Below are 24713 nucleotides of genomic sequence, written 5' to 3' on the forward strand. Positions count from 1 at the left end.
GTTTATCATCTGTATTTTTTCTTGGTGTAGCAATTTTAATGGCCAGTACTGTAGTTTCCATAAAACTCAGAACGATATTCTTGGAGCCCACATCTTCACATCCTGCTGTATAATAGCTGAGATCTGAAGAAAGTACTCTAAAAACACGATAAAAACTATTTTAAGACGTGGTAATGTTGTAGCACAATCAGAATTGCAATCAAGTTGCACAAACACTACATGTGATGTCGCAAGCGCTTGTTGAAGGGATGCGCTCGCTTCCGTAGCGGAGGTCACTATCGCACGCTTGTGCGGTGGAGGTCAACTCGTAACTAAACTGGTTCGAAACCTGATAGCGGAAGCAATTTTCACGACCACTATTTGACCAGCGAGGGGAGGACAGATGGTGGTGTAAAGTCCCTGATCACCACAATATTCGCGAAAGTTCTGGATTTAATTGCATGTGACACAGTTGTGGTGTCTGTCGCCTGTGGGCGTTAAGGGCGGCGGCTCATTGGTGGTAATCGAGAGAAGACTACCAGAAGGCACGTTGCATCTAAAGCTAAGGCTGCTGTCTATGGAATACAACACGATCATGATTTAATTATGTGTAGAAAACACGCTGTTTTGTACATTGTTAACGAAGAATATTGATTGCTACGCAACTGGAGACTGCTTCGTATACCGCGGCCGTTGAATCTTTTTATACGAAAGTGAGTAATGGTACCTGCTTCATGGAAACTGTCCGCAGTAAAACAATGGTCACAATGTAACCTCCGATAAGTACAACTTATTACAACTAGCAGAGACGTTGGCTGGATGCCACTGAAACATGCACTTCATAGTAATAAGCAACCTAGCAATGCTTTTAGAGAGCTCCTTTGTCGCATCGAAAAGAAGTTCATTGGAAATGAAATAACATTGGCTCTGAACAAATAATAATTTCATAGCACTACAACCGACCTGAAACGTGATATTATTGCTGTTTAAATAGAGGTACTGAAGTTCAAAAATTTTCAAATGTGTGTGAATCCTTACGGGACTTAACTGCTAAGGTCATCAGTTCCTAAGCGTACACACTACTTAACCTAAATTATCCTAAGGACAAACACACACAGCCATACCCGAGGGAGGATTCGCACCTCCGCCGGGACCAGCCGCACAGTCCATGACTGCAACGCCTTACACCGGTACTGAAGTACCAAAGCTACAACACTCTAATAAGGTAATCGAAAAGTGCTACGGCAAAGTGCTATGTCATTAATAATTAAATGTACTAGGCGAGGAAGAACTGCAATAGTTATTTATTCGAAATTAGTACCTGGTTCAGTTTTTCATTACTTAAATCATTAATGACACAGTTGCAGGTTTTCCTGGAACATCGAGTATAATGCACAAAACTAAATCTAATATACCTTTATACTGTTATTTTTGTTAGTGTAGGGAGAGAGCAAATGAACATTTAAAGTAATAAGTATTTCGGCTTAGTCGGGCGATACAGCACTGCTTAAAAAACATAATCACTTTCGCTTGTGAGACAAATCTGCCTGCGCTTGTCTCTGATTGGTTGCCGTTTTATGGCGTATGCCCAGAAGCGTGCCTTTTCGACATAGTATCAGGCTGTTTTTGTACGCTCTGTAGAATCCCTACAAATGCAGTGTCTGACAAGGAAAGTAGGGCAGAGAAGACATGGGTGGAGTTCATCGTAACTTCATACATGTACACACCATCGATAGATATCGTAAATTATTAGAGCTGCACTTCTGTAACAGTAAGAGTGGCCACCGAAGTGTATTAGAGTTGTTCGTGTTTAGCGTTGTTACCAAGACTGGAAGGGGATATAAGAGCCGTGAACAGGTTCAGACGTTGATTGATCACTGGGACGGAGTCGGAAACGCTGCGTACTCATTTGAGACAGCGTTATCAGCACCCGACAAGAGTTTGAAAGAGGCTTCACTGAGCGTCTACAGTTGGCCACGTGGTCGAATCGTTCAGAATGTAAATCTGTAGGGCAATCTGATAGGATAATGACCCGATGCTGGACTGCACAGGAACGGCAGCGGAGGCATACTCATCGTCAGGTTTTCGGTTGACCACGTCTGACCACCACCACGGACGATCGCAGTATTGCGCACCAAGCGCGTCGTAACCCTTTCACATCAGCGCCTGCCTTCCAAGAACAATTAATGACGTTGCTTCTCTTCAGCACTATTTTTTCAGAACTGGATGAAAATGGCCTAATACACTCCTGGAAATTGAAATAAGAACACCGTGAATTCATTGTCCCAGGAAGGGGAAACTTTATTGACACATTCCTGGGGTCAGATACATCACATGATCACACTGACAGAACCACAGGCACATAGACACAGGCAACAGAGCATGCACAATGTCGGCACTTGTACAGTGTATATCCACCTTTCGCAGCAATGCAGGCTGCTATTCTCCCATGGAGACGATCGTAGAGATGCTGGATGTAGTCCTGTGGAACGGCTTGCAATGCCATTTCCACCTGGCGCCTCAGTTGGACCAGCGTTCGTGCTGGACGTGCAGACCGCGTGAGACGACGCTTCATCCAGTCCCAAACATGCTCAATGGGGGACAGATCCGGAGATCTTGCTGGCCAGGGTAGTTGACTTACACCTTCTAGAGCACGTTGGGTGGCACGGGATACATGCGGACGTGCATTGTCCTGTTGGAACAGCAAGTTCCCTTGCCGGTCTAGGAATGGTAGAACGATGGGTTCGATGACGGTTTGGATGTACCGTGCACTATTCAGTGTCCCCTCGACGATCACCAGTGATGTACGGCCAGTGTAGGAGATCGCTCCCCACACCATGATGCCGGGTGTTGGCCCTGTGTGCCTCGGTCGTATGCAGTCCTGATTGTGGCGCTCACCTGCACGGCGCCAAACACGCATACGACCATCATTGGCACCAAGGCAGAAGCGACTCTCATCGCTGAAGACGACACGTCTCCATTCGTCCCTCCATTCACGCCTGTCGCGACACCACTGGAGGCCGGCTGCACGACGTTGGGGCGTGAGCGGAAGACGGCCTAACGGTGTGCGGGACCGTAGCCCAGCTTCATGGAGACGGTTTCTAATGGTCCTCGCCGATACCCCAGGAGCAACAGTGTCCCTAATTTGCTGGGAAGTGGCGGTGCGGTCCCCTACGGCACTGCGTAGGATCCTACGGTCTTGGCGTGCATCCGTGCGTCGCTGCGGTCCGGTCCCAGGTCGACGGGCACGTGCACCTTCCGCCGACCACTGGCGACAACATCGATATACTGTGGAGACCTCACGCCCCACGTGTTGAGCAATTCGGCGGTACGTCCACCCGGCCTCCCGCATGCCCACTATACGCCCTCGCTCAAAGTCCGTCAACTGCACATACGGTTCACGTCCACGCTGTCGCGGCATGCTACCAGTGTTAAAGACTGCGATGGAGCTCCGTATGCCACGGCAAACTGGCTGACACTGACGGCGCCGGTGCACAAATGCTGCGCAGCTAGCGCCATTCGACGGCCAATACCGCGGTTCCTGGTGTGTCCGCTGTGCCGTGCGTGTGATCATTGCTTGTACAGCCCTCTCGCAGTGTCCGGAGCAAGTATGGTGGGTCTGACACACCGGTGTCAATGTGTTCTTTTTTCCATTTCCAGGAGTGTATGAAGGCTGCAATCGGTAGTGAACTCTGTTGTGGTTGTGACGTCTTATATAATGTTTTGTGGTTCCTGGCTGGATGAGGCGAGGGTGGTATGACAGGTGGGTGGCCGGTTTCCTGTCACTACAACACAAAATGCACACGTGGAAAATAGGAAATTTGTGGTAAGGACTCTGGAACCAAACTGCTGAGGTCATCGGTCCCTAGGCTTACACACTAATTAAACTTTCTTTCTTTCTTTCGCTTACGCCACAGTCCCGCAGCCATCACAGGGTCGGCGTGGCTACAACGGATTTGGAAAAGTTAGTTTTAGGGGTGGCCGGATGCCCTTCTGGCCGCCAGCCTGTACCTCCTGGGACGGAATTAGTGTACCGCTGCTGTCTGCGTCTAGTCGAATTCATAGAAGAGTGCGAATGTGTTCAGATATCTGCGAGTCGTGTAACTGAGGCGGAACCTCGGGACCAGCCCAGTATTCACCTAGCAGGATGTGGAAAACCGCCTAAAAACCACATCCAGGCTGGCTGGCACACTGGCCCTCGTCGTCAATACGCCGGGCGGATTCAATGCGGGGCTGGCGCGCCTACCCGAGTCCAGGAAGCAGCACGTTAGCGCTTTCGGCTACCCTGGCGGGTTTACAAACTAATTAAACTCATAATGTTACTTAAAATCCGTCTTGATTGCAAATTTCTTTATTATTCATATGACCGGTTTCGGTTCATTCAGAACCATCTTCAGATCTGATATTTCAGTTACAGGAGTAACCCGTCCAAATCGGCAACTTTCACATGCTACGTCACATCAATATATGTGACGTAGCATGTGAAAGTTGCCGATTTGGACGGGTTACTCCTGTAACTGTTATATCAGATCTGAAGATGGTTCTGAATGAACCGAAACCGGTCATATGAATAATAAAAAAATTTGCAATCAAGACGGACTTTAAGTAACATTATAAAATCACTGATTGCGGTTATCCCGTAAGACATTATGTCTGTTTTTGCATAATTAAACTCACTTAAACTAACTTACGCTAAGGACAAGACACACACCCACGCCCGAGGGAGGACTCGAACCTCCGACGGGGGGAGCCGTGGGAACCGTGACAACACGCCATAGACAGCACGGCTACCCCGCACGGCTGCACACGTGGTTAAATACACTTTATTAAAGCAACCAATTGAGTACTTAACTTCAACGATGTCCAGTCTGAAGTTCTGTGGTTAACAGCAACGGAATTTTGTCCGTGTCGATATCACAACTATATACAATGACTAATGTTCCCTCACAGCTAGCTAAGGTGCGAAGCGACGACTATCACTGTGGAAAACTACAGCACAGTGCGGCGTATTGACGAGGATTGCGAACTGAGTTGCGATGCGCCATACTGTGATGCTAAGATTAAGAGACTGAGGCAGCTCGGTCGTCGACGGCAGCCTGTATGCACGCTACCCAGTGGGCGTTATCGGCACGTAGTCTGGGGGCGTGTATTGGTCTTCTCTTGCTATACAATGTTTCCTAGTGCCGACCGGTGTGCTGGCGGAGGCGTAAGCCAGCACAGACTCAGCATAGCTCTCAATATTTTCTGGCATGGTGATAACATTCTGTGTCACCCCGCACCATTGGTCAGAGACTGGCTACAGCTGGGCTAGGGAAATACCACCACATGCCTAGGCTGCCGTTACCACCACAACACAGACAGCCGTGTTTGGAGTGTTGCCGTGACCGGGAAGCGTGCAGTGGCGACCTGGACGAAGGTCCCAGTCTTCCAAGGTTGGGAGAGCCTTAGTGACGCTGCTCTCGGTGTCGTAGTGTGGGGAGCCATCGGGTTTGCCTTCAGGAGACGGCTGGTTGTGATTGAGGGAATTCTGATGGCACACAACTGTACGTCACGGACAACCTGCGTACTCGTGTGTTACACATCTCAAGCGACTGTATAGCATCGCTACTTTTAACAGAACGACGCTCGTCCACACACGCCGCATGTTGTTGTTGTTGTGGTTTTCAGTCCTGAGACTGGTTTGATGCAGCTCTCCATGCTCCTGTGCAAGCTGCTTCATCTCCCAGTGCGTACTGTAGCGTACATCCTTCTGAATCTGTTTAGTGCATTCATCTCTTGGTCTTCCTCTACGATTTTTACCCTCCACGCTGCCCTCCAATACTAAATTGGTGATCCCTTAATGCCTCAGAGCATGTCCTACCAACCGATCCCTTCTTCTAGTCAAGTTGTGCCACAAACTTCTCTTCTCCCGAATCCTCTTCAATACTTCCTCATTAGTTATGTGATCTACCCATTTAATCTTCAGCATTCTCCTGTAGCACCACGTTTCGAAAAATTCTATTCTCTTCTTGTCCAAACTATTTATCGTCCATGTTTCAGTTCCACACACGGATACACTCCATACAAATACTTTCAGAAACGATTTCCTAGCACTTAAATCTATACTCGATGTTAAGAAATTTCTCTTCTTCAGAATCGCTTTCCTTGCCATTGCCAGTCTACATTTTATATCCTCTCTACTTCGACCATCATCAGTTATTTTGCTCCCCAAATAGCAAAACTCCTTTACTACATTAAGTGTCCCATTTCCTAATCTAATTCCCTCAGCATCACCCGACTTAATTCGACTACTTTCCATTATCCTCGTTTTGCTTTTGTTGATGTTCATCTTATATCCTCCCTTGTTGATGTTCATCTTGTATCGTCCTTTCAAGACGCTGTCCATTTCATTCCATTCCATCATAATGTTGTTGTCAAGTACATCGCCATTGTATAGACCCTTTGTATACTTCTTCCACCTTTCTGCGTTCCCTTCTTTGCTTAGAACTGGGTTTCGATATGAGCTCTTAATATTCATGCAAGTGGTTCTCTTTTCTCCAAAGGTCTCTTTAATTTTCCTGTAGGCAGTATCTATCTTACCCCTAGTGACATAAGCCTCTACATCCTCACATTTGTCCTCTAGCCATCCCTGCTTAGCCACTTTTCACTTCATGTCGATCTCATTTTTGAGACGTTTGTATTCCTTTTTGCCTGCTTCATTTACTGCATTTTTATATTTTCTCCTTTCACCAATTAAATTCAATATTTCTTCTGTTACCCAAGGATTTCTACTAGCCCTCGTCTTTTTGCCTACTTGATCCTCTGCTACCTTCACTATTTCGTCTCTCCGAACTACCCATTCTTCTTCTACTGTGTTTCTTTCCCCCATTCTTGTCAGTTCTTCCCTTATGCTCTCCCTGAAACACTGTACAACCTCTGGTTTAGTCAGTTTATTCAGGTCCCATCTCCCTAATTTCCCACCTTTTTGCGGTTTTGATCTACAGTTCATAACCAATAGATTGTGGTCAGAGTCCACATCTGCCTCTGGAAATGTCTTACAATTTAAAACCTGGTTCCTAAATCTCTGTCTTACCATTATACAATCTATCTGATACCTTCACATACACGCCACACATATATATATATGAATTGTCAAAGTGATGTTTAGTTCCCCATATCCTGATCCATCATGTGCAGAATCAGCCTGGTCGCCAACTCTGTCCCAGTTCCAGTATCCAGAACATCAAGAACCAGTTACAATAATTGTGTGCCATCTTGCCTGTAGAGAGGATACAATGGCTTTACGATACCCTTCGCAAACAAATTAATGCATCCATAACAAACAAATATGACTCGATTTTGTGATGACTCCAAAGAACTATTAGCATTCTGTTTACAGCAAATTTTCGGCCCATATAAATACGCATCCCACTATCATTTATGTGGCGACAACAGTTAACCTTCGCAAGCTTAATAGAAAAAAGAGTCTTGAATATCAAAAGTAAATAACTGAGGTTGATAATGATTACTTAGGTCTATGAATAAAGTAAGTGAACCAGGGAGAGCAAATTTAACATTTTAATGTTCGTATAATAAGTTGCCGTCTCTTTAATCTAAGAATAGATTATCAATGCAGCTAGCCGCTATCTCTGTGTAATGTCTTATCTGTATAGACGTGTGTCTGTCGTCTTTAAGATGCTTCACCTTCACACATAAGTCTATACAGTAAAGTAAGGCCCTCCCAGTTCTTGGCTGATCCGTGATAAGACAGGCGAGAAATTAGACTAATGGAGGATTATTAGTATTATCTTTATTTTCATTCGCTATCTCTCTTTCTCTCCTTTATCTACGTATGGGTTTTAGTATAAGATTTCATTACGTGATATAGTGATAAAAAGAATCAGCCAAATAGAATCTTTGGTGGAGTCCTTCGTCTTGGTAATCAGCGGCTGGCTTGCTGTAAGAGATCTTTACATTTATTATTACTGTTAAACACTGCAGTTAGTCGGGAGAATCAATCGTTTGGACAATTTGTTCCTTTTAGGAAAGATTGCGAATTCCAGATGTGTACGAAGCCTTTTTGGACGATTTAAGACAGACTCAGTGATTGCAGGCTCTCTTCGACATAGCTCAAACTTCCCCACTAATTATAGGGCCAACGTATCAACAAATGATTCAGAAAAAACTCATTCCTTCATTCACTCCAGAACAAAAAACGTCGCAAACCTTATTTATGGAGGAAATCGTGTATTAAATCCATCTCCATTCTCCATTGCATGTCCAGATCTTCGGTGATTCCACGCCTTAATTATTTTCCTTTTACAATCTCTTTCTCTTCAAAACAAACCGCTAGCGGCACAAATGTTAATTGGCTCGCTTTAGCGAGAATATGTATCTCTCAGAAACATGTCAATCCCTCGACAGATACTCCAGAAGCTGTCCTAGTTACCCCTCTAATAACCATGGAGAATGCATATATGCATCTCTGTTATTTCAAAGAATAAATTCACTAGAAAATACTTTGGCGTCGACGAGCTGTCGCCGCATATATTACGAGAAAATGAGATCAGATAACTTTTCCATAGTGAATGAATGTGGATGGTTTGATTGAAAATGATTAATTGGTGCGTAGTAGAGGGTATTTGCTGTGGGGACATTACACAAAGATTACGAATTCTTAGTTCATTGGAAGCATCACCCGTGGCACGCACATATTTGCGGCAGTTTGTACAATGTGTAACAACTCTGAACATTACTTGAGTACATAAGCACTAATATCTGAATAAAAAACGAGTTTCTATGTGATCAGTGGTGAGACCTTCTCTATAGCAACTGCTGGATGCACTGCCGCTTTAACCATCAGTCCACTGTGTGACTAATAGCCTGAAAATTCTGTAAGTCGCGTAATATGTAATAATACACCTAGTGCTGTGGAAAGTGCACAATACTTGTGAGCCGTAGTGTAGTTAAGCAGGAGATCGGACCACAGTACGGTCTGTGACAGATTGTGATCATACTTAAGCACGTGGCTGCAGAAAAAAGCAAAGGAAGCTTCGGAAAAACAGTCATATGGACGCCAGGTTTGCAAATAACCTGCAGTGTTACTATAACCACTCCTTTTACAGAGTAATTTCAAGTGCACTGAGCGTCGTCAACCAACATCGACATTCGAACCAAGTGCAAAAAATACATCATCTTACAAGACACATAAAATAATGCAGAGATTTGGACTGATTTGCTACTTAATGAGGGGAGGAGGGGGGGGGGATGATCAAGGATGGCAACGGAATGCATGAGTATACCTGTTTACTTGTGCACATGACTTAAACATATACACAAAGAATTAAGTTCTGTTTCCAGTTAGAAATGTGGAATGCCAATGTCCTCCAAATTCGCTAACGTTAGGTTCCAGCTGGAGATTAAACATGAATGTGCATCCGCACTGAAGGTTGTAGATTCGTTGTCCATTGAGGTGAAGGAATTGTATGAATGAATGGTGTATTTTGTTTCTGTCCAAAAGACATTAAATTACAGAGCACAGAGGTCATGGGCGGTGACTCGAGATACATGGCAATGCATGAGAATGTGGGTCGGCTGAGGGGAATGCCGAGATGGTACATGCATTAGTGATAAACATTGCATCTGGGTGTCTCAGTGGTTAATGCAACTGAAAGGTGGCAAGCCACTCTCTCACATTAACTACTCTGTCGGTCAGATTAATATTCATATTTTAGGTCATGGCCTCCGTGTTCTCCAGTACTATGTTTGATATGTGTGGCTTATGACTTTTTTACATGAGGAAGCTGTGAGCAGGCTGTTCTTATATCTGCACGTGTAGCCTGTAGGAGAACTTGTACCCAAGGGGCCTTAGTGGAGGCGACGGAGAACCGGTAGATTGTGGGCCATAAATGTTGTGTCCAGCAACCTGGCTGTTCGAGTGATTCAGGGAAGGAGCGCTCTGCGAATTGTACCTCAGAGGGCCCTCAGAGCGTAGCACTCCACCCTTCCCACGTAGGGTCAGAGCAGGAGGGCGTCCACTCGAAGTACATTTTACGTGGGCCAGCCGACAGTCAGTCGCGAAGATGGACGATGATGGAAAGTGTGTGGAGGAAGCCATTTAAGAGAGACTACTGTAATCTGAGCTTTTGTGCAAACGGTGGGACAGTCATAAAACTATAAGCATACTCACATTAGAAGCTGGGACGATGCGATCAGAGCGGCTGGTGCACATCTTTAGTAGGGGCAAGACTGTAGCTCCCCTGATGCCAGGGAGTCGCCAGGTTCTTTCAGCGACAGAAAAAAAACATATTTCACAGGCACGACTGTCTGGGAGGCTTAATAGCCTTCTTTCACAAACTAAAAATGGTCAGCGTGGAAAGATTAGATCTTTTCGTAAATGAGGTAGAGTGATCCCAACTAGGTAGTCGTTTTTTGCTGAAACATGGCCATGCTTAACGTGAGAACAACACCTCCCTCGTCTAAAATCTTCTTTTTTCAGACAAGAGGGATTCTGAGCCGCTGATTGGCTCCCCTAAGGATACGCAAAGCAAAGGCTTGGTCCCCCAGTGTGGGAAACTGGTGCTGCATCTGCATTTGCTACCAGGCCATCAGAAAATCCAGGAGGGGAAATTCAATGGATGGAGGACAGTTCGATTGGTTTTTACAACTTGGAGACGTTTTTCTCCTTCTAATTCGGCCCCTGTACGAGACTTGGTGGAAGTTGTTTGTGATTCTTAGTTTACAAGCTTTCGTGCGCACGTCAGAACATTGCAGCTGCAGCCTTGCTCTGCTCCTTACTCACAGCATGCCGTTTTCTGCTGTTCCCTGAATCAAAGTGAAGGGGCAAAGTACTGCTGTACTGGCGTAGGGTTGTTAAATGATATTCACAGCTCCCTGTTCTCCGTGAACCACAGTTAGTGGTGTACCTGGTCGTAGTTGATTCCATTTGAACAAAATCTTGCCTCACAGTGGATTCATGAAAACAAAGTTTGATAACAATGTCAAAGGGATCAATTCAGGAAAGCACTTTTATAGTTTCACCCCAAAGAATCATTTGCCAATCAAGTACCATTCCTTTCCAGATTTATAGTTGTAATATTTTTGTAAGACTATCAGCTCCATTGTTTTTATTTTATTGTGGTATACAAGGGTACAATAGCAATTCAGGATGCAATCGCAGTATATTAATTAACTTGATAATTAGTTTAAGTTCTGAAAGTGACTGCAGACTAAGACAACAAAAGTGGCATAAGAAAATTCACTAATTTGAAATATAAGAAACAATGGTGTAGCTCACGATTTGAAGATCGTTGAGGAGATAATACTTTTCTATATGTAAAGATAATAACATTTAGTATCACATGGACATATATTAACGAAAAAGCAATCGAATACTTGCACAACTTCCTAGTAAGCAAGTGATCATGGGTTCAAGAACGGATCTTGCACACATTTTCGTTCCTTTTGTTACTCCATATCCTCCTTCAATTTACATAATATGTATTTCAGCTGGGGATCCCACGTGTGTCAGTCCTTTGAAACATTTTTGAAAGAACGGACACTGCACACTTATATAAATGGTCAGCTATGTTTCCATCTCATTGTATAAAAAAGTTGTTAATGGGTTGTCTCACCAGACACATCTGTAAATTTACTAGGAAACTATATACCACTGATGTTGAAATATGAGAATCAATATAAAACATACTCTCCATAATTAGTCAAAAACCGACATTTGCTTATGCAGTATATTTAATGAATTAGTCGTAAGCACGTAACTGCATAGGTTTCTGCAGCCAGAGAAGGTTGACATTAAAGTTTCCTGGATATGTACAACATCATGTTGTGTTACTGGTAAAAGATGAGTTTTACTCTGAATACTACTCCAAAAAACTTCAAAAATGTGAAATAAAATCAATTACTGTATTACACTCATTCTGATTGTTATCGCCAACAGATAGTTGCCTGCACTTGCAAATCTTCAAATTTCGATTACTGTACTATAGCGTAAGCCACAACAAAGCCTTAAATTAATCATTGTCATTTGATATGTAAAATATTTGCAAGAAGATGTCAGTGACACAAAAAGTCTAACATTTGCCTCAAGTATCACGAACTTACTTACCATAAACATATGCACACACACTAACGTTGGCATGTTTTCGCATGCACTTCCATCTGTCGAAATGGTGTCTAAAACATGATAATGTATTCCAAAGTCTATGCTTTCCAGTGTTATTTTCATTCCTAAACACAAGTGACTAAAAATAACATGTTAGACAGGTACACTTCCTAGGGGTTGTGACAATGAACGTAAAACATTGTCTACATAAATAGTTAAAAACGAAAAATAGATTAAGTAATGCAGTTAATGAATTAGAAATACATGGTGTCAAAGACAAGTATTACTTCAAATACTATATCGCAGATCTTCAAAAAAGCAAAATGAAATTAACTGCTGCTTTATGCTTCTGTTGTTTGATGTGACCAACAGAGGACTGCCCTTGATAAATATAAAAAAATCGATTATTGTGCCATAGTATCAGGTACAACAGAGGCTCAAATTAATTTTTTCCATATCTGTGAAGCTTGTCATGTATGACAATTTTCTTTGTAAGTCTAAAGTGGCAGTAGCGCAAAACTGCAAAATGTTTAGGCCTAGTATCACTATGTTATCCATCATGTACAGACACACACATATCCATCAAATTGTCGTCTAAATCATGATTGTGGAGCCCAAAGTATGTGCCCCAATGATGTGTCCATGGTTCAGATAACAGACAGTTGACATTTCAAGTTAGACCTAAAAGATCAATGCCAACTAGCCCAGGCGCAAAAAATGTGTTGGCTATAACACTGGACAAATACACATTCAAATACTCAACCTGGATGTAACTAATTAGTCCTAGTCCTAGTGGAAGTCTTCATGCAGTCTCACATTAACTATTCCACACCTGTAACTGTTACAGTGGTATCAGATTATGTGGTGGGCATTGCCATTTCAATTTGATGCTGTATACTGTCACCTAACGTTTTTCAATACCAGTCTAGGAGGGAAGAAGATAATGTATCACTAGAAAAATAGAACTGATGACATAGATTGACGTTATTGATTTGCATTTCAAATGATTGGAACTAGTTGAGATTAATTACAATACTGTCTTATGAGATATTTGCAAATGGGAACTATGTTCTCAAGGCTGTCACAAGCATCTACCAATCCTAATTATGGTGACAAGTCTATCCAAAACGTTTATCAGTTGGAACCAAGGCGCTCTAAAACGTTTGAAGACTGTATTTCCTGTAATAAACTACTAAATATCCCAACACGTAAAATAACCATTCAATGCAAAACATGACACAAACAACATAGCCAACCACCTAATTGTAAAGGAAGGAAGAATATTATTTATTAAGATGTATCACATAAACTGAAGAGCATTTGCTTATTTACATACAGACAATAACAAAAGATGATTACAGAGATTGAACTTCTCCAAAGAAGATGACAGAGTCATTATCTAAAAAGTAGAATTAATTAACACGTACAAAAAATTCATATATACTGCATGCAAATATATTACAGATCTCAAAAAGTCAAACTGTGAATCAAAATAAGATGATACAGTTTTATGGGGAACATTTATACAGTTTTGGTGGTAAATTGATATAGCTCTGAGACAAGTTGATACAGTTGGGCAGCGAGGGGGGGGGGGATAAGCTAACACGGTTTGGGGTAAGATGACATATTTTCAGGACAAGCTGATACATTTTCAGGGAATTTTGATATTTTGATATAGTTTTGGGAGCAAGTTAATGCAGTTTACATGTGCATGCAAAATCTGAAAATTATGTGCAATATTTCTACATGTGCGTCAGCATCATCACTGTAATCAGCATCAGAAGCAGCAGGAGCACCAAATTTCATCTCCCTCATTTATGCAGCACAGTTAATTGACAGGATAAGTCCCAACTCGCTTTTGCCTATTGAGTCAAGTCACAACTTGCCACAATAAGACTCATCTTATACAGTCAGCACTGTCATTAGATCTTCTGAAGTCTGCTTATGTGTACTGATACAATTTCCTGCCAGCTCACGTTTCTCTGAGTACGGGGCAATATTTATCTGTAACCAATTATAGAATATTGACATATGGGCAGTTTGATGCAGTTTGTTGCCATTTGTTGTGGCATAACCCTAGATTTTTCTTGTGAATGCAACATGAGAAATTGCAAAGAAAAGTCAAACAGAGGCAAAACACCAAAAGAAACATGTAGCAAAGCATCAAATGAAATAATTAATACCTTAATCATTGACGAAAACCATTTATAAATATGGAAATCATCTCAGGATGTTACAACGATTCTGTAGAGAATTGAAACTGATTCTGCTGGTAACAATATTTGCAAGTACACATAATTCCACAGTTTAATAAGCAAAGGAAACATTTTATTATGGGCAGCAATTGAGTGGATATTTTAATATGAATTAATTTTCAAATTCTTTGTCATTATCTACAACATACACGGTGAATCAATGTGTAAAAGAACATTAAATACGATAATTATAGTCTCTTACAATGATTTAATGAAGATATTAATGAGATATATTATTCTCAGTTTCATACCCTTATCCAGCTGTGCTTAGTGTTGGATACAAATGTTCTTGCCTGATTTTGTCACAGGAGAAGATGCAATTCAAGAAGCAAGCACTTCAAAATCCTATCAGACCCATTTTCCAGAGGGTGTTAGAGAACGTCAGTTGTTACAAACCGAGACAGATAAAAACGGAGCAGACAATGAAAACAAAGTGTTTATGGAAGTGGAGAATAAGAAGTTGTGATGAAGATGATGATGACAAGGAGAAGGATGAAGAAGAAGAGGAGGGTGATTATGTTGATCATTATTATGTTTATGATGGTCCGATGACGTCCACGAATGGGAGATGCTGTCCAACAAAGAACGAGTGCTTTACACATTCAGAACAATTTGCTCTGTATAGGAAAAGTATAAATGTATTTATTACAATGTAACGGTTCTGTTCCAATATAGCAAAATGGCTGATTGTTATACTAAGCATGTGTCATTCGTATTGTATACATTTTGGTCACAAAATGCAGCAGAAGACGGAAAACATTTTGTACCGTAATATGCAGTTAATACTCTAATATGGAGTCACTGTCCTATTTGGCTGACTTTCAAAGCCGGCCGGAGTGGCCGAGCGGTTCTAAGCTCTACAGTCTGGAGCCGCGTGACCGTTACGGTCGCAGGTTCAAGTCCTGCCTCGGGCATGGATGTGTGTGATGTTCTTAGTTTAGTTAGGTTTAAGTAGTTCTAAGACCTCAGATGTTAAGTCTCATAGCGCTCAGAGCCCATTGAGCCATTTTTTGATGGTTACAAACGCAAGACACACCATTCACGCCAAAAGACATTACAAGCCCATGTGTTCTGTGACAACTGTTTGGTTCGGTGGTGAACGAATTCCAGAGTTCCGAAATCATTTACACCGATGCACCATGCAGATAGCAGAACGTGATACGTCTTCGCACCTACAGACGTCAGCGAACAAGATTTACAACCACAGGAACGTATGTTTTTACTGAGTATTTCTTAGTCGGCATGACTCTCTGTGCGGTTTACAAGCCATAATCCACTGCTAACCAAAGAAACACCGGAAGATAGGTGGTATCTCACCACCTGATTCTGCCGATTCTGTTCCATAACCGGCTCCTGCAGATCAGACGCAAACATTGTGGGTCTCGCTACTCGGCGCTCCAGAGGGCCTTCACTTGTATCCGGCCTGGATATTTCTCCTACATTATGGCACTTTTTCTTTCCTCAATAACTGATTTTATCGTTCCCAGACTTACTATAGGTATTAAATTCTTTATATCGTACAGAAACAAGTCACAAATTGTTTTAAGTTACTCTATTAAAAAGTACCGTTACTGTTTACCAATTATACACCGGTTTCCTGTGAGTTGCCGTGAAATGTCCATCGCGGCATCTCACAGGATACCATTGTACACTCCTGGAAATGGAAAAAAGAACACATTGACACCGGTGTGTCAGACCCACCATACTTGCTCCGGACACTGCGAGAGGGCTGTACAAGCAATGATCACACGCACGGCACAGCGGACACACCAGGAACCGCGGTGTTGGCCGTCGAATGGCGCTAGCTGCGCAGCATTTGTGCACCGCCGCCGTCAGTGTCAGCCAGTTTGCCGTGGCATACGGAGCTCCATCGCAGTCTTTAACACTGGTAGCATGCCGCGACAGCGTGGACGTGAACCGTATGTGCAGTTGACGGACTTTGAGCGAGGGCATATAGTGGGCATGCGGGAGGCCGGGTGGACGTACCGCCGAATTGCTCAACACGTGGGGCGTGAGGTCTCCACAGTACATCGATGTTGTCGCCAGTGGTCGGCGGAAGGTGCACGTGCCCGTCGACCTGGGACCGGACTGCAGCGACGCACGGATGCACGCCAAGACCGTAGGATCCTACGCAGTGCCGTAGGGGACCGCACCGCCACTTCCCAGCAAATTAGGGACACTGTTGCTCCTGGGGTATCGGCGAGGACCATTCGCAACCGTCTCCATGAAGCTGGGCTACGGTCCCGCACACCGTTAGGCCGTCTTCCGCTCACGCCCCAACATCGTGCAGCCCGCCTCCAGTGGTGTCGCGACAGGCGTGAATGGAGGGACGAATGGAGACGTGTCGTCTTCAGCGATGAGAGTCGCTTCTGCCTTGGTGCTAATGATGGTCGTATGCGTGTTTGGCGCCGTTCAGGTGAGCGCCACAATCAGGACTGCATACGACCGAGGCACACAGGGCCAACACCCGGCATCATGGTGTGGGGAGCGATCTCCTACACTGGCCGTACACCACTGGTGATCGTCGAGGGGACACTGAATAGTGCACGGTACATCCAAACCGTCATCGAACCCATCGTTCTACCATTCCTAGACCGGCAAGGGAACTTGCTGTTCCAACAGGACAATGCACGTCCGCATGTATCCCGTGCCACCCAACGTGCTCTAGAAGGTGTAAGTCAACTACCCTGGCTAGCAAGATCTCCGGATCTGTCCCCCATTGAGCATGTTTGGGACTGGATGAAGCGTCGTCTCACGCGGTCTGCACGTCCAGCACGAACGCTGGTCCAACTGAGGCGCCTGGTGGAAATGGCATGGCAAGCCGTTCCACAGGACTACATCCAGCATCTCTACGATCGTCTCCATGGGAGAATAGCAGCCTGCATTGCTGCGAAGGGTGGATATACACTGTACTAGTGCCGACATTGTGCATGCTCTGTTGCCTGTGTCTATGTGCCTGTGGTTCTGTCAGTGTGATCATGTGATGTATCTGACCCCAGGAATGTGTCAATAAAGTTTCCCCTTCCTGGGACAATGAATTCACGGTGTTCTTATTTCAATTTCCAAGAGTGTATAATTTGTTTTAATGAAAGCATGAAAAAACCGTTTGACGATGACTTGCGAAAAACTCAAAACCGGTACGGTACTTTTTAAATAAAGTAAACTAAAACCAATTCGTGGCTGGTTGCTATACACTATCGACAATTTATTTCATACAACAGCCACTGTCTCCAACCATGTCTTAGTTTGACAAAATTGCACAAAGTGTTGTAGGTTGTCTGGGATAATTTTATTGATTTGACACTACAAGTTAGAGAGACCAATGATTAGTTTGGTCCCTTAAATCATCAGTCCAGTCCCATATTAACAGAACAATACCATTATGGTACTTTTAAAGTAATTTATTTAATAATCAACCTTTACCCAGTAAACATCAAAGACAAGTCGCATCTAACGTAATATGCCGTAGATAGGAATTTAAGTTCGCCTTTGTTTGTCTGTCCATGTGAAACTATTATGTTCAGCTAATTTAGTTAGTAACTGCTATCTTCAACACAATGTGTATTAGCTGCGGAAGTTTGGTTAAAGGCACACATTTCCACTGCGTCGTCGCTGACTGCTTGACGATTTATAGCTGTAGCTCCTTCTGACTAATGGTTATATTCTACATCCCCTACCCTGTTGAGACCTAGAAATTAGTTTTGTCTTCTCTCCGCCTTGTATGTGATCCACAGCTCGCAAAATGACGAGGGCGTGCTGAAAAGTAATGCCTTCGAATTTTTAAAGTAAAAATCCTTAAAGCATTGTCAATAAAACGAACGTTATTAACGTTCTTTATTCTTAATATCTGTATATCTTTGCAGCCATCTGCCACTAGAGGCCTCTGAATTGGAGCGTGTATCAAGGCGAAGTGCAACGTAGCTATGTTGGGGCGTGAGAAACAGAGTGCTGTAATCGAGTTTCGGATTAGAAGAGTTGGTCCACACAAGGGTTACCCTCTCCTTCAGCGAAACAAAGCCAGATCACACATGAGCGCTGAGGCATCTGCAACGATCCGATTTTCATCTGTTTCCAAAACTTAAAGGACATCTTCCAGGACTTCACTTTGACAGAGATGAAACGGTGCAAGCAGAGGTGAGGTTATGGCTCCTTCAACACTACCAAACATTTTACAGTGACAGTATGAACAAATTGGTCTCTCGTTGGAAGGAATGTTCGTCTCCAGGGCAACTACGTTGAGAAATAAATATAAGCGCTAAAGATGTAAAATGTTAATAATGTTCATTTTATTTAAGAAGTTTAACAGTTTTCCCACAAAAAATTTGAAGGCATTACTTTTCAACGCGCAGTCGTACATCTAATTGTCTTATCAACTTAGTAGCGAGCAGTCTGCAATTAAGGACGAAAAGAATGCATTTAAGCCAAAATCCGCACCATATAGGAAGGTGGCCCAAATTTTAGCCCCCTCCGTTAATCACTGGCAGCCAATAAGATTCATTCTCTTCCTGAGAGGCTAGCCCAAGGGGTGACGGAAATAAACGTGAAATAGTTCATAAGCAGGTGAGGGGGATTACTTACCGCATTTCAACGTAAATTTTAAGGCGGGATTCCTACTGTTGACATTTGAAGACACAAGAACGGACTGCGGAAGCATGTCGTGTCGGTAACAGAATTGTAAGGAGAACTGTACATCGAAATCGCAAGAAAACTGTGACACAAATGGATGGTTTTGACGATGCTTTAAAGCGCTGCATGTGAATGGTGAATACTGGACGTCACAAAAACTTGTTACAATTGTGCATGAGAAAATTTGCTTCAAAGGCAGCGCTTCGTTAATGTAAAGAATTTTAAAAGACACAGCTTGTAGTTGAAAGAAGTGACATTGGTGCAGCGCGTACCACACCCCTCATAAAGACGCACGAAACAAGAGAAGGAGGTAGTTGAACAGTGCATTATACTGGTGAAACAGGGGTGAATCACAATCATTCCAGGAAGACCAGCTGGAAAATAAGCAATGATAGAGAGGTTTTAAAGCTCCCATAGGAACAGATTCACGGATAATTACTCTACATGCTGGCTCTTCTTCTGGTTTTGTTCCTGAGAGTAAACTTATATTTAGCTGTAAGAGAAACCGTTGTGACTACCATTCTTCGAAGTCTGTCACTGTAATTATCATACCAGTTATCATTTAGCTGTTAGAGAGAAAACATCAAGTACAAACACCAGGAAGCGAATATATAGTCCTAGCTTAAAAATAAAAGTATTTCGCACAGTATATACCAGACTCGTCCCGAACTCCTTCACCTCGTTAATTTATACAGGGTGGTCCATTGATAGTGGCCAAATATCTCACGAAATAAGCTCGCGTGCGGTTGAAGCGGTATTGAATAGCATATATCATGACAGGTGGATTGGTCGTCGAAGCACCATACCGTGGCCCGCACGTTCACCGGATCTGACGTCCCCGGATTTCTTTCTGTGGGGAAAGTTGAAGGATATTTGGTATCGTGATCCGCCAAAAACGCCTGACAACATGCGTCAGCGCATTGTCAATGCATGTGCGAACATTACGGAAGGCGAACTACTCGCTGTTGAGAGGAATGTCGTTACACGTATTGCCAAATGCATTGAGGTTGACGGACGTCATTTTGAGCATTTATTGCATTAATGAGGTATTTACAGGTAATAACGCTGTAACAGCATGCGTTCTGAGAAATGATAATTTCACAAAGGTACATGAATCACATTGGAACAATCGAAATAAAATGTTCAAACGTACCTACGTTCTGTATTTCAATTTAAAAAAACCTACCTGTTACCAACTGTTCGTCTGAAATTGTGAGCCATACGTTTGTGACTATTACAGCGCCATCTGTCACAAAGCGAAAAAAGTGGTCCAACCAAAACATTCATATTTCTTTACGTACTACACGAATATGTAATAAAAATGGGGGTTCCTATTTAAAAAAAAAAGTAACCAGTTGATATCCGTTTGACCTGTGGCATCGCCATCTAGCGGGCCACCCATAGCGCCATCTGGTTTCTCCCTTCAAGCTAGACAAGTTTCGTTCTATTTAGTTTTTTCGTTTGACGCTTATTTCGTGTGATATTTGGCCCGGTCACGATCAATGGACCACCCTGTATAAGTCACGCGACGGAATCTACAAACCTGATCTTCTTGCACGTTTACCCACACGTGACTGTCAGTATAATCCTATGGAATTAATTTGGGCATAGGTTGAAGGCTATGCTGGAGAAATAATAAAACATTGAAAACAACAGACACTGAATCGCTTATGTATGAACGGATAAACAAAATTCCCCCTTCAGCGTGGGCATTCTTTCGTAGAGAGGTGGAGATGGATAAAAGCCTTCTACTTAACATTATAAATTTACAGTTAGATGGCTCGGACACAGACTCAAATAGCAGTGACGATGGTATTACGATGTAGACTTTGGAACAAACTAAAGTAATAATATTTCAGTTTTAAAAATTGAGTACATCGTATATGACATCTTCCTAGGGTTTTTTTTTTATTAGAAATTTGTATCCTATGAAGTACGCAGACTACAGTGTTCGACATATTGCCCAAGAAGAAGTTAATCTTTCCCCAGCGTGTCATATCCTCTAATATTTTGCGAAAATGCGACCGGATAAATTCGTAAGAGCCTCCGATATTTCCACAGATAAGTCCATCTCATTTTCAAGGTACTAATTGGAAAATGCCTCAAAATGACATAGGCGGTTACTTGTCGAGATATCGGTGGTTTTTGATGTTATCGGCGAGCATTCCCTCGAGTTATTTGCAAAAGATGGCTAATTGTTTGCATGTTCAATGGATTATACACTCCTGGAAATGGAAAAAAAAACACATTGACACCGGTGTGTCAGACCCACCATACTTGCTCCGGACACTGCGAGAGGGCTGTACAAGCAATTATCACACGCACGGCACAGCGGACACACCAGGAACCGCGGTGTTGGCCGTCGAATGGCGCTAGCTGCGCAGCATTTGTGCACCGCCGCCGTCAGTGTCAGCCAGTTTGCCGTGGCATACGGAGCTCCATCGCAGTCTTTAACACTGGTAGCATGCCGCGACAGCGTGGACGTGAACCGTATGTGCAGTTGACGGACTTTGAGCGAGGGCGTATAGTGGGCATGCGGGAGGCCGGGTGGACGTACCACCAAAGTGCTCAACACGTGGGGCGTGAGGTCTCCACAGTACATCGATGTTGTCGCCAGTGGTCGGCGGAAGGTGCACGTGCCCGTCGACCTGGGACCGGACCGCAGCGACGCACGGATGCACGCCAAGACCGTAGGATCCTACGCAGTGCCGTAGGGGACCGCACCGCCACTTCCCAGCAAATTAGGGACACTGTTGCTCCTGGGGTATCGGCGAGGACCATTCGCAACCGTCTCCATGAAGCTGGGCTACGGTCCCGCACACCGTTAGGCCGTCTTCCGCTCACGCCCCAACATCGTGCAGCCCGCCTCCAGTGGTGTCGCGACAGGCGTGAATGGAGGGACGAATGGAGACGTGTCGTCTTCAGCGATGAGAGTCGCTTCTGCCTTGGTGCCAATGATGGTCATATGCATGTTTGGCGCCGTGCAGGTGAGCGCCACAATCAGGACTGCATACGACCCAGGCACACAGGGCCAACACCCGGCATCATGGTGTGGGGAGCGATCTCCTACACTGGCCGTACACCACTGGTGATCGTCGAGGGGACACTGAATAGTGCACGGTACATCCAAACCGTCATCGAACCCATCGTTCTACCATTCCTAGACCGGCAAGGGAACTTGCTGTTCCAACAGGACAATGCACGTCCGCATGTATCCCGTGCCACCCAGCATGCTCTAGAAGGTGTAAGTCAACTACCCTGGCCAGCAAAATCTCCGGATCTGTCCCCCATTGAGCATGTTTGGGACTGGATGAAGCGTCGTCTCACGCGGTCTGCACGTCCAGCACGAACGCTGGTCCAACTGAGGCGCCAGGTGGAAATGGCATGGCAAACCGTTCCACAGGACTACATCCAGCATCTCTACGATCGTCTCCATGGGAGAATAGCAGCCTGCATTGCTGCGAAAGGTGGATATACACTGTACTAGTGCCGACATTGTGCATGCTCTGTTGCCTGTATCTATGTGCCTGTGGTTCTGTCAGTGTGATCATGTGATGTAACTGACCCCAGGAATGTGTCAATAAAGTTTCCCCTTCCTGGGACAATGAATTCACGGTGTTCTTATTTCAATTTCCAGGAGTGTATGTGCGGTCTCTCACTGTAACGTCGAACGAGTTAGTTTAAAGCGTAATGCCCGTTGAAAGTGAAAATTATGTCAACATAATGACCCTTTCTACGATATCTTTTACATTAAGATTTTCTATCAACTTAACTACAGTCCGACACACACACATACACGCCTTATACATATTTTTAAAAATTATATGGATTAGAAGCAGTTGCCAAGCAAATATAATGATTTCGGTTCGTGCTTGGAGTTAATTTTCTTGGGCGTTTCATTTTTACTTGCAATATTGTCCAAATCGCTATAAAAGACAATTATTACAAACAGTTTCAATAACTTTGTTGTGAGACAACTGTGTTTTTGAGAAAGATTGTACGTGATGTCTTCACAAAGATCTGTCAGCTGTTGTCGCCTTCCGGCGTCACGCGGACTGAAGCTGTAAAGCGGTGGATGCGTGAATTTCTCTCATGACGGTTGATGGAAATCGGTTTTAGAATTTATTAGTTTCCTCATACTTTTGGACGTATAAGACGATGTACCGTAGGCAACTAAATCTGCCTGTTTTACTGAACAGCTGTGCAATGTTAACTTACTTCAGTACATGTTTTTCTTGTTTAATAAAATATTATGCGACAGAAGTAATGTCAGTGATTCAGTAAGTTCATGCACGTAAGGAAGAATTATTTGTTGTGTTAATGCCAGCTGCTTTCAATTCCTGCTATAATTTCATCCACTGGAATCTGTCTTGATGCTAACAACAGTGGTAGCAACAATGGTCAAAAGGACATGACAGACTTGTTTCCTTCATCAGAAATTTACTGAACAATCTTTAATTTTAAAACATCGAGGTTTTTTCTTGACTGCGAACCCGTGCGTGAATGTATAACAAGGAACTAAATCTAGAATAAGTGATCTGTTCAGCGATTTCTAAGAGAGCAGAAGAAATCTCTTAATACTGAAGGACACGATAGTTAAGTTGAAGATCTTAACACAATATACATATCCGCACTGTGAAAAATACAGAAAACAAAGCAGTATACTACATTCTTTCCATGAACATCAAATAATGTAACTTGAAGAAATTGTAATATTTATCAACACAAATACAGCAACTAACTACCTACTCAATGATGAAATTGAACTGAGAAACAAATATCCTGCACAACTTTGAAGATCTACTACTTCAAAACAAATAACCACTCAACGAACTCTACATCGCCTCCCCATCCCCACCCCCCAAACGACCCCCGCTCTCTCTCCTCACATCCTAACTAACACCGGTGCCAATGTAATATCCTACCACAGAATAAAACCTCTACTATATTTTTAAATTCTAAAGCCCTCTACCGCTAACATTAATCAGTACTTTTATACATATTATTTCTAGCTGGAACAAACGGAAGCTGCCTTTACCAATTTCCAGATCACTTTAATGTTGGAATAAAAATAAGTCAACAATTAAAGAACTTTTGTTCATGGTTTTTAAATATACAGTGTACAGCCATACAAACAGCTTTAGTCCATTACAATCACTATAACATTTATACATATACCTTTAGCTAAAATAAACAGAATCTACTCTTGCTAATATCCCAGATCATGTTAACGTAACAACAGAAATAAATCAACAGTTCATCTGAAGGTTTGTTATTAATTTAAATTTAAATATAAAGGTCCTAGTCTAACAGACAGCTGCATCTCACTGCGATACAATAACTCTGTATCATTGATTCCTGGGTATTCATGTTAATGCCGATCACGTTTAAATAAAAAATAATCTGTAAACTGCCTGTATTATACGTAATATACAAATAGAAATTAGAAATCAGATCACCCGAAGTTGGTTCTCGTAGTAATTTATTTATTTCATTTTGTACTCTCATGTTATCGCCAGTCTGATTAAAATATTTGCCCTTATATCGACTTTAATACATGTGAAGAAGAACAAATTACATCTCTGTGCAAAGTAGGCCTATGTCATATCTTTCTGTCAAGATCTTTATTACAGCAACAGTTGTAAAGCGCATGCTGGATGCAGGAAAAGTCTCGCTGTCAGAGCGTAAATTAATATAGTTTGTGTGGAAGTGTGTGTAGTGATATAGCAACTGGACATCAAAATGGAAGCAGA

The sequence above is a fragment of the Schistocerca cancellata genome, chromosome 1 (genome assembly GCF_023864275.1).
Source record: "Schistocerca cancellata isolate TAMUIC-IGC-003103 chromosome 1, iqSchCanc2.1, whole genome shotgun sequence".
NCBI classification, from domain to species: Eukaryota; Metazoa; Arthropoda; class Insecta; order Orthoptera; family Acrididae; genus Schistocerca; species Schistocerca cancellata.